This window comes from Dipodomys merriami, unplaced genomic scaffold (genome assembly GCF_024711535.1).
Source record: "Dipodomys merriami isolate MVZ:Mamm:240054 unplaced genomic scaffold, mDipMer1.0.p SCAF_3695, whole genome shotgun sequence".
In the NCBI taxonomy this organism is placed as follows: domain Eukaryota; kingdom Metazoa; phylum Chordata; class Mammalia; order Rodentia; family Heteromyidae; genus Dipodomys; species Dipodomys merriami.
In genome coordinates this window covers 1,085-16,466 of record NW_027205265.1, presented here as the reverse complement: position 1 = coordinate 16,466, position 15,382 = coordinate 1,085, and the positions used below count along the sequence as shown (strand labels likewise).

Sequence of the window (15,382 nt, the reverse complement as noted above, 5' to 3'; positions counted from 1 at the left end):
ATGTTCTCCCCAAACAAGCAAAACAAAGGATTTTTTGAATCTATCTATCTATCTATCTATCTATCTATCTATCTATCTATCTATCTATCTATCTATCTATCTATCTATCTATCTATCTATCTATCTGTCTGTCTGTCTGTCTGTCTGTCTGTCTGTCTGTCTGTCTGTCTGTCTTACACAAAAAGGTGGGCATGTTTCTTAGGTTTTACATCACATGCTAAAAAGTGTGGCTCACTCCTATAATTAATCCTAGTTACTCAGGAGGCTGAGATCTGAGAATCACAATTTGAAGGCAGCCCATGGTGGAAAGGTCCTGAGAGTCTTATTTCCAATTAATCACCAGAAAAATGGAAGTGGAGCAGTGGCTCAAAGTGGTAGCCTTTGAGACGAAAAAGCTCAGGGATAGCACCCAGGCCCTGAGTTTAAGCCCCAGGATGGACAAAATAAAACCAAACCAAACAACTACCCCCCCAACCCTGCAACCGCTGGGTACAATGGCTCATTTGTATAATCCTAGCAATAAAGGAGGCAGAGATTGGAAGGATTACATGTGAAGGCTATTCTAATATAGGAAACTAGGACATACAGGACAGAAGTAAGCAGAGAGCTAGGGCACATAAGATAGGTGTACTTGCTTTGGTAGCACATTTTCCAAAATTGGAATGATACAGAGAAGATTAGCATGGCTGCTGAACAAACAGGATGTGAAGCCATTTTTAAAAAAGATAAGTGTGAAGTGAGTCATCCCAGAACACCCAGAAATGCCCTAAAACACCCAGTTTGTGGTTGTCTTCTTAGTTCTTATGGTTGTTTGCCTCCTGCAAATAGGGTAAGGGCAGAAGATTGGTTCTAACTGGTTCTCAAAGCATGTACACAGTGGTGACCCTAAGTACCTTTTTTGATGTTTTTCTCATGAATATTCCTTACATCTCATGATTCTGATTCAAAATGCATCTGAGCATTTAACATATGCCCAGTATAGCTTGAGTTATATAATCTAGACCTGCCAGTCAAAGTCCCTAATTGGCCTAATCATTCCCATTAGGGGAAGTCCTAAAACTCATCCTTGGAGAAAAAGGAGAGTCTAATCCAAACCCCAGGTTTCTTGAGTTGCTTGATTGGAAGCTGCCATTAGCTTTCATGGCATGGCATAAACTCAGGGCCCGGGCACTGTCCCTGAACTTCTTTTTGCTCAAAGCTATCACTCTATCACTTGAACCACAGCACCACTTCTGGCCTTTTCTGTTTCTGAGATACTGAGGAGTCGAACCCATGGCTTCATGCATGCTAGGCAAGCACTCTACCACTGAGCTACCTTCCCAGCCCTCATGGCATGGTTTTGCTTTTGAAGAAGCTCTGTTACTCCTTGTCTCTCATATAACTGTTTTTTTTTTTTTGGTCCATCCTGGGGCTTCAATTCAGTGTCTGGGTTCTGTCCCTGAGCTTTTTTCAGTTTAGAAGTATAACCCATCTTGATTGATATCACCCCTGTCATTTTTCTCCCCCATCCCTCCCATTCCAATCCTTCTCTTAGAATTTCCTAGTTTCATAAGATATGCATTGAATATTATGACTGCATTCTTCCTTCCTGTCTTCTCTTCATTGTTCTGCCCCCCCTTCTCTGACCTCCCTCCCATACCTCAAATACCATTTTCCTGGTATTCATTTTGCTGGACTGTGAACTAGTTTTTCTAAGGAATTACACCATTTGAATTCTCCTCTGCATTTACCATACTTTGGTCAGTACGTTTGTGTACACTTGCATATGACTCTGTATGTGTTTACTTGTATTTGTATAAATTAGATTTAACTTCCACATATGAGAGAAAACATATGTCCTTGTTTCTCTAGGCATGCCTTCTATTAACATATTTTTTCCAGGTCATCCATTTTCCTGCATATAACACAATATTATTCTTCCTGATAATATGTTTCTTTTTCTTTCTCTTTCTTTTCCTTTCTTTCTTTCTTTCTTTCTTTCTTTCTTTCTTTCTTTCTTTCTTTCTTTCTTTCTTTCTTTCTTTCTTTCTTTCTTTCTTTCTTTCTTTCTTTCTTTCTTTCTTTCTTTCTTTCTTTCTTTCTTTCTTTCTTCCTTCCTTCCTCCCTCCCTCCCTCCCTCCCTCCCTCCCTCCCTCCCTCCCTCTCTCTCTCTCTCTCTCTCTCTTTCTTTCTTTCTTTCTTTCTTTCTTTCTTTCTTTCTCCCTGATAATATATTATATATGATTATCTATCTATCTATCTATCTATCTATCTATCTATCTATCTATCTATCTATCTATCTACCTACCTCTGTCTGTCTGTCTGTCTGTCTGTCTATCTTATTTTCTTGCTTCATCCATTCCTTGTAGGGCACCTGGGTTATTTCCATAACTTAGCTGTGGTGATAGTGCAGCAATGAACATAGCTGGGCAAATGTCTTTATCCTGACTTGTGAGCTTTTAGATAAATACCCAAGAATGGAATTGTTAGATTATATTTAAAATTTTGAGGACTCTCTAAATGCCTTCCATAGTGGTTATACCAGTTCACATTTCTACTATCAGTTTAATATGTTCCTTTCCCTCATGTCCTAGCCAGCATGTTTTTGATGATGGCCCATCTTACTGGGGTGAGATGAAATCTCAGTGTTGTTTTGATTTTTTTTCCTTTATGGCCAGAGATGGTTTTCATTATTGGCCTCTTTTACTTCTTCTTAGAAGTCTCTAGTTAGTTACTTTGCCTATTGATCAGGTTATTCTCCCTCCCTCCCTCCCTCCCTCCCTTGGTTCCTCCCTCCCTCCCTCCCTCCCTTCCTTCCTTCTTTTCTTATTTTCTTCCTTCTTTCCTTGCTTCCCTGCGGCACGCACGCGCCTTCTCGACCAGTGAGGAAGAACGAACACCACACCAGGAGTCTTCTCAGATCACGCTTTATTGGAGAGCCTTTTAGTTGATGGGAGAACTTGAGCGCGAGAGCGCGTGCACCCAAAACATGGCCGCTTATATAGGGAATAGGAACACGGGTCTTTCTATCATTGGTCGTCTGCCTTTCACCGTCACCAGGTGCCACGGGATTGGCTGGGGACTCTACGTGGCTTGCGCATGCGCAAAGCCCAGGACCCACCGTCCCGCCAAGCACCGCCTGAAATGGAGTGGTTACCTCAAAGCTGCAAGGGAGTGGGCGCCATCTTGTAATGGCGTTTACCCTGGCTCCCTACAGTTCCCCCTTTTTTGTTTTTTGGCAACAGGTAAGAGTAGAGGTTGGGCCTCTGTCTAAAACATTAGGACCTTGCACTGGCCTTCGCCTGAGGGGCGCCTTCCCCAGTGATGACCAGGCCCATCTGATGCCTTTTTGCAGAGGTGGGATCTTGGGCATCAACCCACTTGCAACCCAGCATGCTCTTCTTGAGGAGATGGTCCTCCTCAAGTGCAAGTCCCAAATTGCAAGTTGCATACCTGTCCTGGTGCAATGGGATCCCCTGATCCCTCGGGGTGCTAAGGCTATGCAAAATGGTAAGGCTTAATTGCCTCTCAGGGCCGACAGCCAGATCTGGGGTGAGGATCCACTCTCCAAAGCGGCTAATGCTTGCAAGATAACAACCTTGTCCCTTCTGGTTTGGGCTCGAAGGCGACAGACCAACCATAGGCAGACCACGCATCCTCCCAGGCAGCAGGCTAAAAACATTCTGACTCCCACCCACTCTTTGAAAAAGGACACCGCAGAGGCAATCCAGTCAGTAAATTGTAACAGCCCACAGCATCATTGGTTTAGCTATCACAGGGATTGCTACTAGCACTGTTGCTAACAGCAGGAAGATCAGCTGCATCAGGAGACGAGTGGATGGCATCTTCATTTTGCGGGTCTTCTTTTTCAAGAGGGGGTTCTTCTGCAGTCTCCACCAGCCTGGTCAGTCTCGTTGGCACCCAGTGAGGTACTTCTTGACTCTGTGGAAAAACACAAACAGCTCCCCTGGATCTCGTTATTACCGGATCCGGTCCATACCATTTATTATTAATAACATCCTTCCACATAACCATGTCTTTAGTATCCATGGGGTCTCTTGTCATATGCCAATCTGCGGCAGACTGATCGTTGTCATTTAGAATTAAAAAATTAAGGGTAAAGAGCGCAAGAGAAAGTCTTTCCCTGGGGGACGCTGACTCAGCAATTCCCCCTTTTTGTTTTTGAAGCATTTCTTTTATGCTTCTATTAGCTCTTTCCACTATATCTTGTCCTTGAGGATTGTAGGGCAATCCGGTGGTGTGGGCAACCTGCATTTGTGCGCAAAAGGCGCGAAAACCATGGGAAGTATAAGCAGGGCCATTATCCGTCTTGAATCTAAGGGGCTTTCCCCAAGCTGCCCAAGCTTCTAAGCAGTGTATTTTGACGTGAGACACCTTTTCTCCTGCCAAAGGTGTGGCATGAATGACACCAGAAAAGGTGTCCACAGACACATGTAAATATTTTAACTTACCAAATTCTGTCAGATGAGTAACATCCATTTGCCATAGGGCGTTTGGTCTCAACCCCCTGGGGTTTACCCCCACATGGGGAGGATGAAGAAAGGTAACACAAGATTTACAGGCTTTAACAATATCTCTTGCCACATGCCTGGACAAATTATATCTTTTCCTAAGGGTATTAGCAGGTACATGATACAATCTATGAAAGTCTTTTGCCAATTCTACAGGATCAGCAGCGACCAGAGCCACAGCCCGAGTTGCCTGGTCCACCAAATCATTACACCTTGCCATCGGTCCCGGCAACATAGAGTGGGCGCGAATATGTCCAATATAAAAAGAGTGTTTTCTGTTTAAGATAAGGGACTGAATCTGTAACAAAACATTAGAAACTGTACTTGCCTGCTTAATTGAAGCAGCAACTTCAAGAGAAGCAACGGCATTTACAACATATAATGAATCAGAAAATAAATTAAAAGGTTGATCAAATCTTTTAAAAACTTCAAGCACAATTAAACATTCAACAGCCTGTGGGGCATTCGGCCGAAAATTAAAGACTACCAGCTGTTTGTGTCCTTGAACAAAAAAGGCACCTTGTCCAGATTTTGATCCATCCGTAAAGATGGTCAGAGCATCAACCAAGGGCTCCTTTGAAGTGACAACAGGACACTAAATTTTTGTTAACTATGGCAAGCAGAGGATGCTTAGGATAATGGTTATCAATTACATTTGGAAATGAGCAAACAAGAATTGCCCACATATCCACTGTGGCTGCTAAAATTTCAACTTGCTCACGGGTGTATGGAATAATTAATTTATCTGGAATTTTTGCAAAGTGCATCAAACAATACTTTATACCCAACATTGCCTGCTTAGCCACTAATTCAGGAAAATATTGAACGGTTTTTGCTCCCACAGAATTGCCGTGGAGCCACCATAAGGGGCCATTTTGCCAAAGAACCCCCGTGGGATAATTTTTTGTTTTTAATATACATAAATCGATAGGTAATTTTAAATCAACCCGTGAAAGTTGAGCCCTAGACAAAGCTGCCTCAACCTTTTGTAGGGAATTTAGTGCTAAAGGTGTCAGGGATCTAGAGGAGGTGACTTCAGGGTCGCCCTCCAAAATGGCAAATAAAGGTAACAACTCTGACCGAGGGAGATTAAGAAACCCCCTTATCCAATTAATATCTCCTGCCAATTGCTGAAAATCATTAAGTGTTTTGAGATGACCAGTTCAAATGGAAAGTTTTTGTGGTTTAATCTCAGTAGGAGAAACTATGGTTCCCAGAAATTGAACAACACTAGTCTGTTGCACCTTCTCAGGGGCAATAATCAGTCCTTTATCAGCTAAGATCTCCGTTACCTGCCCAAACACCTTATGAAGAGTCTCTACCGAGGGAGCAGCCAACAAGATATCATCCATATAATGGACAATCCGTGCTTTTGGAAATTTTTTCCTGACAGGGGTTAATGCAGCCCCTACGAACAATTGACAAATTGTTGGGCTATTAGCCATTCCTTGGGGGAGAACTTTCCACTGATAGCAAGCATCCGGGGTTTCATGATTAACAGAGGGCAAAGTAAAGGCAAAGCGCTCCCTATCCTTTTCATAAAGAGGTATGGAAAAAAAGCAATCCTTAATATCTAAAGCTAAAATAGGCCACTCTCGAGGTAATGCAGAGAGCCATGGAAGTCCCCTTTGGATGGGTCCCATAATTTGCATCTGGGCATTTACTGCTCTAAGATCATGTAATAATCTCCATTTTCTAGAGGCCTTTCTAATTACAAAAATTGGGGTATTCCAAGATGACACTGAAAGCTCAACATGCCCCAGCTGCAGCTGTTCCTGGACAAGAGTTTGAGCCGCTTCCAATTTTTCTCGAGAGAGGGGCCACTGAGGAACCCACACCGCCTTTTGTGTTAACCAAGGTATGGGTACCGCACCTTCAGTGGAAGCTTTGTTTTCAGAGGCCCCTAAGAAAAACCCAAACCCTTCCTGTCCTGTTTAGCAAGTGGCTCTATTGGCTCCTTGCGTCCTTGGAGACGCCGACCAAGCCCCAAGGCTGGCACAAATCCTTGCTGTTTCATCATATTCTGACTGGCCTCAGAATAATCATTAGTTAAAGTTAGCTTTAGCTGTTGCTGCACATCTCTTCCCCAAAGATTGACAGGGACATCTACCACAAATGGCTGCATTTTTCCAACTTGGCCTTTGTCTGTTTTCCAAGTCAATTCTTTTGCACTTAACTGTGGGGCATCGGCATAGCCCAGCCCTTGTAAGGTCTGGGAGGATTTCTGAGTTGGCCATTGCTTTGGCCACTCCCCTCTTTGGATGATGCTTTGATCTGCCCCTGTATCCACCAGTCCCTCAAATCTTCTCCCTTCCACTTGGAGAGTTAGCATGGGTCTTTGGTCTAAAGTTATGGACAGGCATGTAAGGTCGACTCCAGTGGAGCCTAGCCCTTTATCTCCTCTCTCTATCTCCTTAGCAGGGAAGTTGCCATGAAGAGAAGGCAAAAGCAGGAGCTGTGCAATTCTATCCCCGGGAGAAATGGACACCACTCCATGGGGGACATGGCAGAGGACCTTGATAGTCCCCGTATAGTCAGGGTCAATCACTCCCGGGAAAATTATTAATCCTCTCATTGTGGAGGAGGAGCGTCCTAAAACTATTCCTACAGTGCCTTCATCTAGGGATCCTGTCATGTCTGTCTCCACAATCTGGACACCCATCTGCTGTGTTAATACCCGTCCGGAGGTGGCACAGAGGTCCAACCCTGCGGAGCCTGAGGTTGCTCTCTTTGGCTGGGGGGTTGTTGCGGGTGCTGTCCGGGAGCCAGAGTCTGAAATGCCCCGTAAATTTTCGGGCCCTGGGGACGAGGGCCCTCCTTCCCGTTTTTTGGCTCTGGTTCCGAATCAGCGTTTGGAGTAATTTGGGGGATAAAATGTCCATTGATGTCTCTAACTGACCTGCACTCGTTGACCCAATGCTTTCCCTTTTTACAACGAGGACACACTCCTGGAGTCCTTGGCGGCCTGGGTACGTTTTGCGCAGGACCACCATTTTTTGGGCACTGTTGTCTAAAATGTCCCAACTGACCACACCGGAAACACCCTTTTCCTTTACTATCTTTTGCGGCCCCGGCAGCCGACAAGACAGCAGCCGCCAGCCCCGCATTGGTCAGGGAGCCACCTACTTCTCTGCAGGCTTTTAACCAAGCTTCTAGGCTTTGAGTTCTTACTGGGGTAATTGCCCTCTGACATTCCTTGGTGCTTTGTTCAAAAATGATTTGCTGTACAAATGGCATGGCTGTTTCCAGATTTCCTAACACCCGCTCGGCTGTCTCTTGCATACGGGCAACAAAATCAGAAAATGGCTCATTAGGGGCCTGCATGATTTTTGTTAGATTGCCAGCCATCTCTCTCTTGTTTGGGAGGGCCCGCCAGGACCTGTAAAAGATCTCGTTTACCTGGTGGTATACTTCAAAGGGATATCCTGTCTGGTCTACCGTGTAGGGCCCCTGCCCGAGAAGCTTATCTACGGTCCAGTCCAGGTGCCTGTCACGGACATTTTGTCTGTATTGGGCTTGAACCTTGTCTTGAACAATAGACCGGAAATCGAGGAACTGCCCATGATTGAGACAGGTACGGGCTACCTCAAACCAGTCCGTGGGCGTCATAGCATTGACGGTCAGTCTTCGGAGCAGGGCAGTGGTATAATTAGCCGTCACTCCATAAGTCCGGACTGCCTCAACTAAATCCTTAAGCTGGAAGTAGGAAACCGGCTCAAAATTTCTTTCATTAGTAATTGGATTTTCAAAAACTGGAAAAGCGGCCGCCAACCGCGACCAGGTGCTTCCTTTTATAAAGTGACTCCGCCCCGCCGGCGGGCAAGGCGGGGGGGGGGGGGGCGATGGGTGAGGGGCAGCTCCGTTTCCTCTTCCTGGCTGTTGCGGTACTCCCACCCCTAGGGGGCGCCACCCCCCATATCTGTCTGACTCATACTCCGCCGCAGCCTCTTTTAAGTCTTCACTATCAGCTGGATCGAGCTGCTGCTCTCCCTCCTCCTCTAACATTTCTTCCTCTGAGTCACTCACAAGATCACTGCATTCTTGGTCCCGCCCTTCCACATGTAGGGCTGAGAACCGGTTTGCTTTTAAAGAAGGTCTCAAGGAGACCCCCTCCTCCCTAAGACCCTTCTCCTTTTGTGAGGGCTGCAGTCCCTCCTGCTTTAATTCTTTAGGATCCTTTTGGCTTTTTTCCCTTTTTCTTTTAGGCCTATTTTCCTCCCCATTACTGGATGCTGACTCTGATAGACTATCCTGATGCCGTGTTAGTACTTTGCATCCTTCCTGGATTAAATCAAACCCTCCCTCCTCGAGGCAAGTGCGCACCATCAAAAAGACAAACCACAAAGGAAGAAGCAATGCAAGCAACCAATAAATATCTAAATCTACAGTGAACAGCATACCGGGGGATACTTACCGACGTCCCCTCTCCGCGTATTGAGTTCTGGCTCCGGTTTGGCCTCTCGCGCGGGTCCCGGGTTTCGGCACCACTTTGCGGCGCGCGCCTTCTCGACCAGCGAGGAAGAACGAACACCACACCAGGAGTCTTCTCAGATCACGCTTTATTGGAGAGCCTTTTAGTTGATGGGGGAGCTTGAGCGCGAGAGCGCGTGCACCCAAAACATGGCAGCTTATATAGGGAATAGGAACACGGGTCTTTCTATCATTGGTCGTCTGCCTTTCACCGTCACCAGGTGCCACGGGATTGGCTGGGGACTCTACGTGGCTCGCGCATGCGCAAAGCCCAGGACCCACCGTCCCGCCAAGCACCGCCTGAAATGGAGTGGTTACCTCAAAGCTGCAAGGGAGTGGGCGCCATCTTGTAATGGCGTTTACCCTGGCTCCCTACACTTCCCCTTCCTTCCTTGCTTCCTTCCTTGCTTGCTTGCTTGCTTGCTTGCTTCCTTCCTTCCTTCCTTCCTTCCTTCCTTCCTTCCTTCCTTCCTTCCTTCATCTTCCTTCCTCTCCCTCCCTCCCTCCTTCCCTCTCTCTCTCACTCTTTTCTTCCTTCCTTCCTTCCTTCCTTCCTTCCTTCCTTCCTTCCTTCCTTCCTTCCTTCTTTCTTTCTTTCCTTCTTTCTTTCTTTCTTTCTTTCTTTCTTTCTTTCTTTCTTTCTTTCTTTCTTTCTTTCTTTCTTTCTTTCTTTCTTTCCTTTCTTTCTTCTTTCTTTTTTCATAGGTCCCAGGACTTGAACTCTGGGTGCTGTCCCTGGTTCTTTTTGCTCAAGGCTAACACTCTACAACTTTGAGCCACAGCTCCATTTCTGGTTTTATGGTTAATTGGAGATAAAAGTCTCATAGACTTTCCTGCCCTGGCTGGCACTGAACTGCAAAACTCAGCCTTCCCCTGCTCCTCCCCTCTCCTCTTTCCCCCTCCCCCCCCCCCGTATCTAGGATTACAGGTGTGAGCCATCAGCACCTGACTGGGTTATTAATTCTTTTTATTAAATTTAATATAATTTTTTGGTCACCATACTGTACAGAGGGGTTACAATTACATGGGCAGGATAATGCATACATTTCTTATCAAGCATTGCAGCCTCCTCCTTCATTTACCCTTCACATCCCTTCCCAGCCTCCCCCCCACCCCCCCACCCAATCATCCCCCCCTTCCCCCCCTCCCCCCGCATCAATGTTGTAAAGCTCGTTTTCGACACGACAACTTGTACTTCTCATTGTTGCAACAGGTCCACCTGTATCCTTAAACAACTGGTTTTTCCCCATCTCCTCCACAAGTTATACTGACATCAAATATAGTGAAAGCAGGGGTTATACTGTGGGGGAGGGACATACAAAGCAACAAAGGGATAATCTTATAAATGCATTAGAAACAAATGCATGAAAGAAAAAACATTAAAATACATATCTAAGGGTTCATTTTCCTAACATCACATTATCTAACCTTTTCCGCTTGACTCATACATATACTAGATATTGCAAATAAGGGAAATCATGGGACCTATGTTTCTTTGGGCCTGGCTTACTTCACTTAATATAATTTTTTCCAAGTTTTTCCATTTCCTAACAAATGGGGCAATGTCATTCTTTCTGATGGAGGCATAGAATTCCATTGTGTATATATACCACATTTTCTTGATCCATTCATGTACTGAGGGGCATCTGGGTTGGTTTCATATCTTAGCTATGGTAAATAATGCTGCAATAAACATAGGTGTGCTGGTAGCTTTAGTGTGGTCTTGTTTGTAAACATTTGGGTAAATGCCCAAAAGTGGGATTGCTGGGTCATAGGGGAGCTCTATGTGAAGTCTTTTGAGGGACCTCCATACTGCTTTCCAAAGTGGTTGAACAAGTTTACATTCCCACCAACAATGCAGTAAGGTTCCCTTCTGTCCACATCCCCTTACAGCATCTGTTGTTTTTAGAGTTCTTGATTTTTGCCATTCTAACTGGAGTGAGGTGGTATCTCAATGTTGTTTTGATTTGCATTTCTTTTATGGCTAGGGATGTTGAACATTTCTTCATGTGTCTATTGGCCATCCTTCTTTCTTCTTCAGAGAAGCTTCTCTTTAAGTCTTTAGTCCACTTATTTATTGGGCAGTTGTTTCTTTGAGGATTTGTTGTTGGGAGATTTAATTTTTTGAGTTCCAAGTATATTTTAGATATGAGACCCTTGTACGTTGTATGGCTAGTAAAGATCTTCTCCCAATCTGTGGGCTTTCTATTGATCTTGCTAGCTATGTCCTTTGCCATGCAGAAGCTCTGCAACTTCATGCAATCCCATTTGTCCAACCTTTCTTTGATTTGTTGTGCTTCCAGGTCTCTATTCAGAAAATTTCGGCCTGAGCCAAGGAGACCTAGGGTTTCTCCTATTCCATCCTGTAATGTTTTCAGAGTGTCTGCTTTGACTCCGAGGTCTTTGATCCATTTGGAGTTGATTCTGGTGCAGGGTGATATTTTGCCAGCACCATTTACTGAAGAGGCTGTCCTTTTTCCATTCTATTGTTTTAGCTCCCTTATCGAAGATTAGATGGCTATAGGTCTGTGGGTTCATTTCTGGATTTTCAATTCTATTCCATTGGTCCTGAGGTCTGTTCTTATGCCAATACCAAGCTGTTTTGATTACTATGGCTTTATAGTAGAGTTTGAAATTTGGTATTGATATTCCTCCAACAGTGTTCTTTCCGTTGAGGAGCGTTTTTGCTATTCGGGGTCTTTTATTGTTCCATATGAATTTTTGGATTGCCTCTTCTATTTCCTTGAAGAATGAGGTTGGAATTTTGATAGGTATCACGTTGAATTTGTAGATAGCCTTGGGAAGTATTGCCATTTTCACGATGTTAATCTTTCCAATCCAGGAGCATGGGAGGTTTTGCCATTTTCTAAGTTCTGTTTTGATTTCCTTTTTCAAGATTTTAAAGTTTTCATCATAGAGGTCCTTCACTTCTTTGGTTAAGTTAATTCCTAGGTATTTTATTTTTGGGGGTCTATTACAAATGGAGTTGCTTTCCTAATTTCAGTCACACTTTTCTCATTGTTGGCATACAGAAAAGCCATTGATTTTGGGGGGTTAATTTTATAACCTGCTACTTTGTCAAAGTTTTGAATCAGCTTGAGTAATTTGGGAGTGTAGTCTATGGGATTCTTTAAATACAAGATAATGTCATCTGCAAAGAGGGAGAGTTTTATTTCTTCTTTCCCTATTTGGATCCCCTTTATGTCTGCATCTTGTCTTATTGCTGTAGCTAGGCATTCTAATACTAGATTGAAGAGAAGTGGAGAGAGTGGGCATCCTTATCTTGTTCCTGAGTTAAGAGGAAATGGCTTTAGTTTTTCACCATTAAGTATAATGCTGGCTGTAGGTTTGTCACGCACAGCCTTTATTGTATTGAGGAATGTTCCATGGATTCCTAATTTTTCCAAAACCTTCATCATAAAGGGGTGTTGGATCTTGTCAAATGCTTTTTCTGCATCTATTGAGATAACCATGTGGTTCTTATTCTTGCTCCAGTTGATGTGATGAATAATATTAATTGATTTGCATATATTGAACCAGCTTTGCATCCCTGAAATGAATCCTGTTTGATTGTGGTGTATGATTTTTTGGATGAATTGTTGAAGTCGATTGGCCAAAATTTTGTTGAGAAGTTTTGCATCAATGTTCATCAAAGAAATGGGTCTATAGTTCTCTTTCTTTGATGAGTCCCTTCCTAGTTTTGGGGATGAGGGTTATGCTGGCTTCATAGAATGTGTTCGGTAGTGAGCTTTCTCTTTCAATTTCATTGAAGAGTTGGAGGAGTATTGGTGTGAGCTCTGCTTTGAAGGCCTTGTAAAATTCCGCTGTAAAACCATCTGGTCCTGGACTTTTCTTAGCTGGGAGGTCTCTTATTGCTGTTTCTATTTCAATGCTTTATATGGGCCTGTTAAGATGGTTTAACTCATCTTGATTTAGTTTTGGCATGTCAATATTTGGTAGGAAAAGGTCCATTTCTGTCAAGTTCTCAAAGTTTTGAGAAGTATTCCCTTATAATGTTCTGAATCTTGGTTGTTTCTGTGGTGATGTTTCCATTCTCATCTCTGAGTTTATTTATTTGGGTGTGTTCTCTTCTTTTTCTAATAAGATTTGCTAAGGGTCTGTTAATTTTGTTAAAGTTTTCAAAGAACCAACTCTTTGTTTTGTTGATTCTTTCTATAGTTTTTTGGATTCTAATTCATTTAATTCTGATTTAACTTTATTTCTTTCTGTCTACTGGATTGGGGTTTATCTTGCTGCTCTTTTTCAAGGAGGTTTAGCTGTGTCATTAAATTGTTGGTTTCAGATCTCTCCAATTTGTTGATGTAGGAGCTCAGAGCTATAAACTTGCCCCTGAGTACTGCCTTTGCTGTGTCCCAGAGGAGCTGGTAATTTGTGTGTTCATTTTTGTTGAATAGCATGAACATTTGAATGTCCTTTCTAATCTCTTCCATGACCCACTCGTGATTCAGCAGTGTGTTGTTCAGCCTCCATGTGATACCGGACTTTCTTTGGTGGCTTTTGGTGTTGAGTTCTAATTTTATTCCCTTGTGGTCAGAGAGAATGCAAGGTATAACTTCAATGTTTCTGAATTTAGACAAGTTTGCTTTGTGGCTTAAAATGTGGTCTATTTTAGAAAATGTTCCATGTGCTGCTGAGAAAAACATGTATTCTGATACTGCCGGGTGAAATGTTGGGTAGATGTCTGTTAAATCTAGTTGATCTATGCAGCTGTTTAGATCTGTGGTTTCTCTGTTGAGTTTTTGCCAAGTTGATCTATCTAGTGGGGAGAGTGGTGTGTTAAATCCCCAACAATTAATGTCTTTGGATCTATATGGGATTTGAGGGAAAGTAGTGTTTCTTGGATAAGTTTGGGTGCTCCATTGTTTGGCGAATAGATATTTAGAATTGTAATATCCTCCTGAAGGAGAGATCCCTTAATTAGTATGTAGTGACCTTCTTTATCTCTTCTCACGAATTTTAATTTGAAGTCTATTTTATCTGATATTAGGATTGCAACTCCCGCCTGTTTATGGGGGCCGTTGGGTTATTAATTCTTTGTAGAACCATTTTTAATTCTTCCCAATATGCTGATTGTGTTGTACAGACTCGGGACCCTGAAAGACCACCAGAGACCATGATCAATGCAAACAGCAAAAGAGTCGTTTATTTGCAAGCTTGAGCTTGGTCCTCTGCGCACTTGGTAATCAGTGACACTAAGAGGCCCAGAGCACAAGGTCAGCACAGCTTTTATAGCATTTAACAAACAAGTTTAGGGGATTTCCACACAAGCAGTTACATGATTGGTTAATGTTTATAAAGATTGCATAGTCTTTTTTTTTTTTTGCACCACTTCTGGTTTTCCAGTGGTTAATTGGAGATAAGAGTCTCACAGACTTTTCTGCCCGGGCTGGCTTTGAACTGTGATCCTCAGATCTCAGCCTCCTGAGTAGCTAGGATTACAGGTGTGAGCCACAAGCGCCCAGCCTTGCATAGTCAATTTTTATTGGCCCATGTACCGAGGTTTGAGTCCACTCTAAACGCACTGCCCTTTTTCTGAACTATTGGTCCACATTTGACGGTTCGATGGTTGCAAAACCGTTATATTCTGTTCCTGGAACACTTGGGCAATTGTTTTGTTTCTTAAGACTGGGCAGGGTTGGTGGCAATCTGCAGTTTTTCCGAGAACTGTTTTTCTCTCTCTTGGGGTTACTCTGAGGGCAGCCTAGTACAAGATGGTGGGGTTAATCTAAAAATGGAGTTACTTTGGCTCTTCAGTTGACAATTGGCATGCCATTCTTGTTACCTACTGGACAAACTTGTTGGACTTGAGAAATGGACTTTCCCTCCAAAGAATAACCTATCTTTTATTGTAAGAATGAGGTATAGGAGTGTGACTCAAGTGGTAGAATACTTGCCCAGCAATCACAAGGCCCTCTGTTCAATCTCCAGTACTGCTAAAAACAAAACAAATGTAGCAACAAAAAAACCCAACACAACAATAAAACAGTATTATAAGAACAAATGAAGGCTGTAGTACTCGCTGTTCATTGGGTTGAGATCTGAGGACTAATGTTTGAAGGTAGCCTAGGCAGACAAATCTATGAGATTCTTATGTCCAATTAACCAGCAAAAAGTCCAGAGTGGAGGGTGGCTTAATAGGTAGTGTGTCAGCCTTGAACAAAAATGCTAAGCAAGAAGTTGAAATCCTGAGTTCAAGTCCCAGGACCACCACAGGAAAAAAAAAAAGCAAAGAAAAAGAACTCCCCCCTCCCCAAAAAGCCAACAACAATAACAAAAAAACCCAAATGATTTGAAATATTTATCAGCAATAACTAACCTAGTTATAAGGGTGTATTCAAACATCTGTCTGAACCAAACTAAATTGGGTAAATTTAGAATCA

General features: G+C 43.3%; 1 non-coding gene across 1 annotated transcript; it reads left to right on the top strand.

The window, feature by feature from the left end:
* The first annotated feature begins 627 nt into the window (after positions 1 to 627).
* LOC138804553 (U6 spliceosomal RNA) lies at positions 628 to 737 on the top strand. The gene has a single exon (XR_011365292.1). It is a non-coding gene; the product is annotated as a U6 spliceosomal RNA (small nuclear RNA).
* The last annotated feature ends 14,645 nt before the right edge of the window (positions 738 to 15,382 follow it).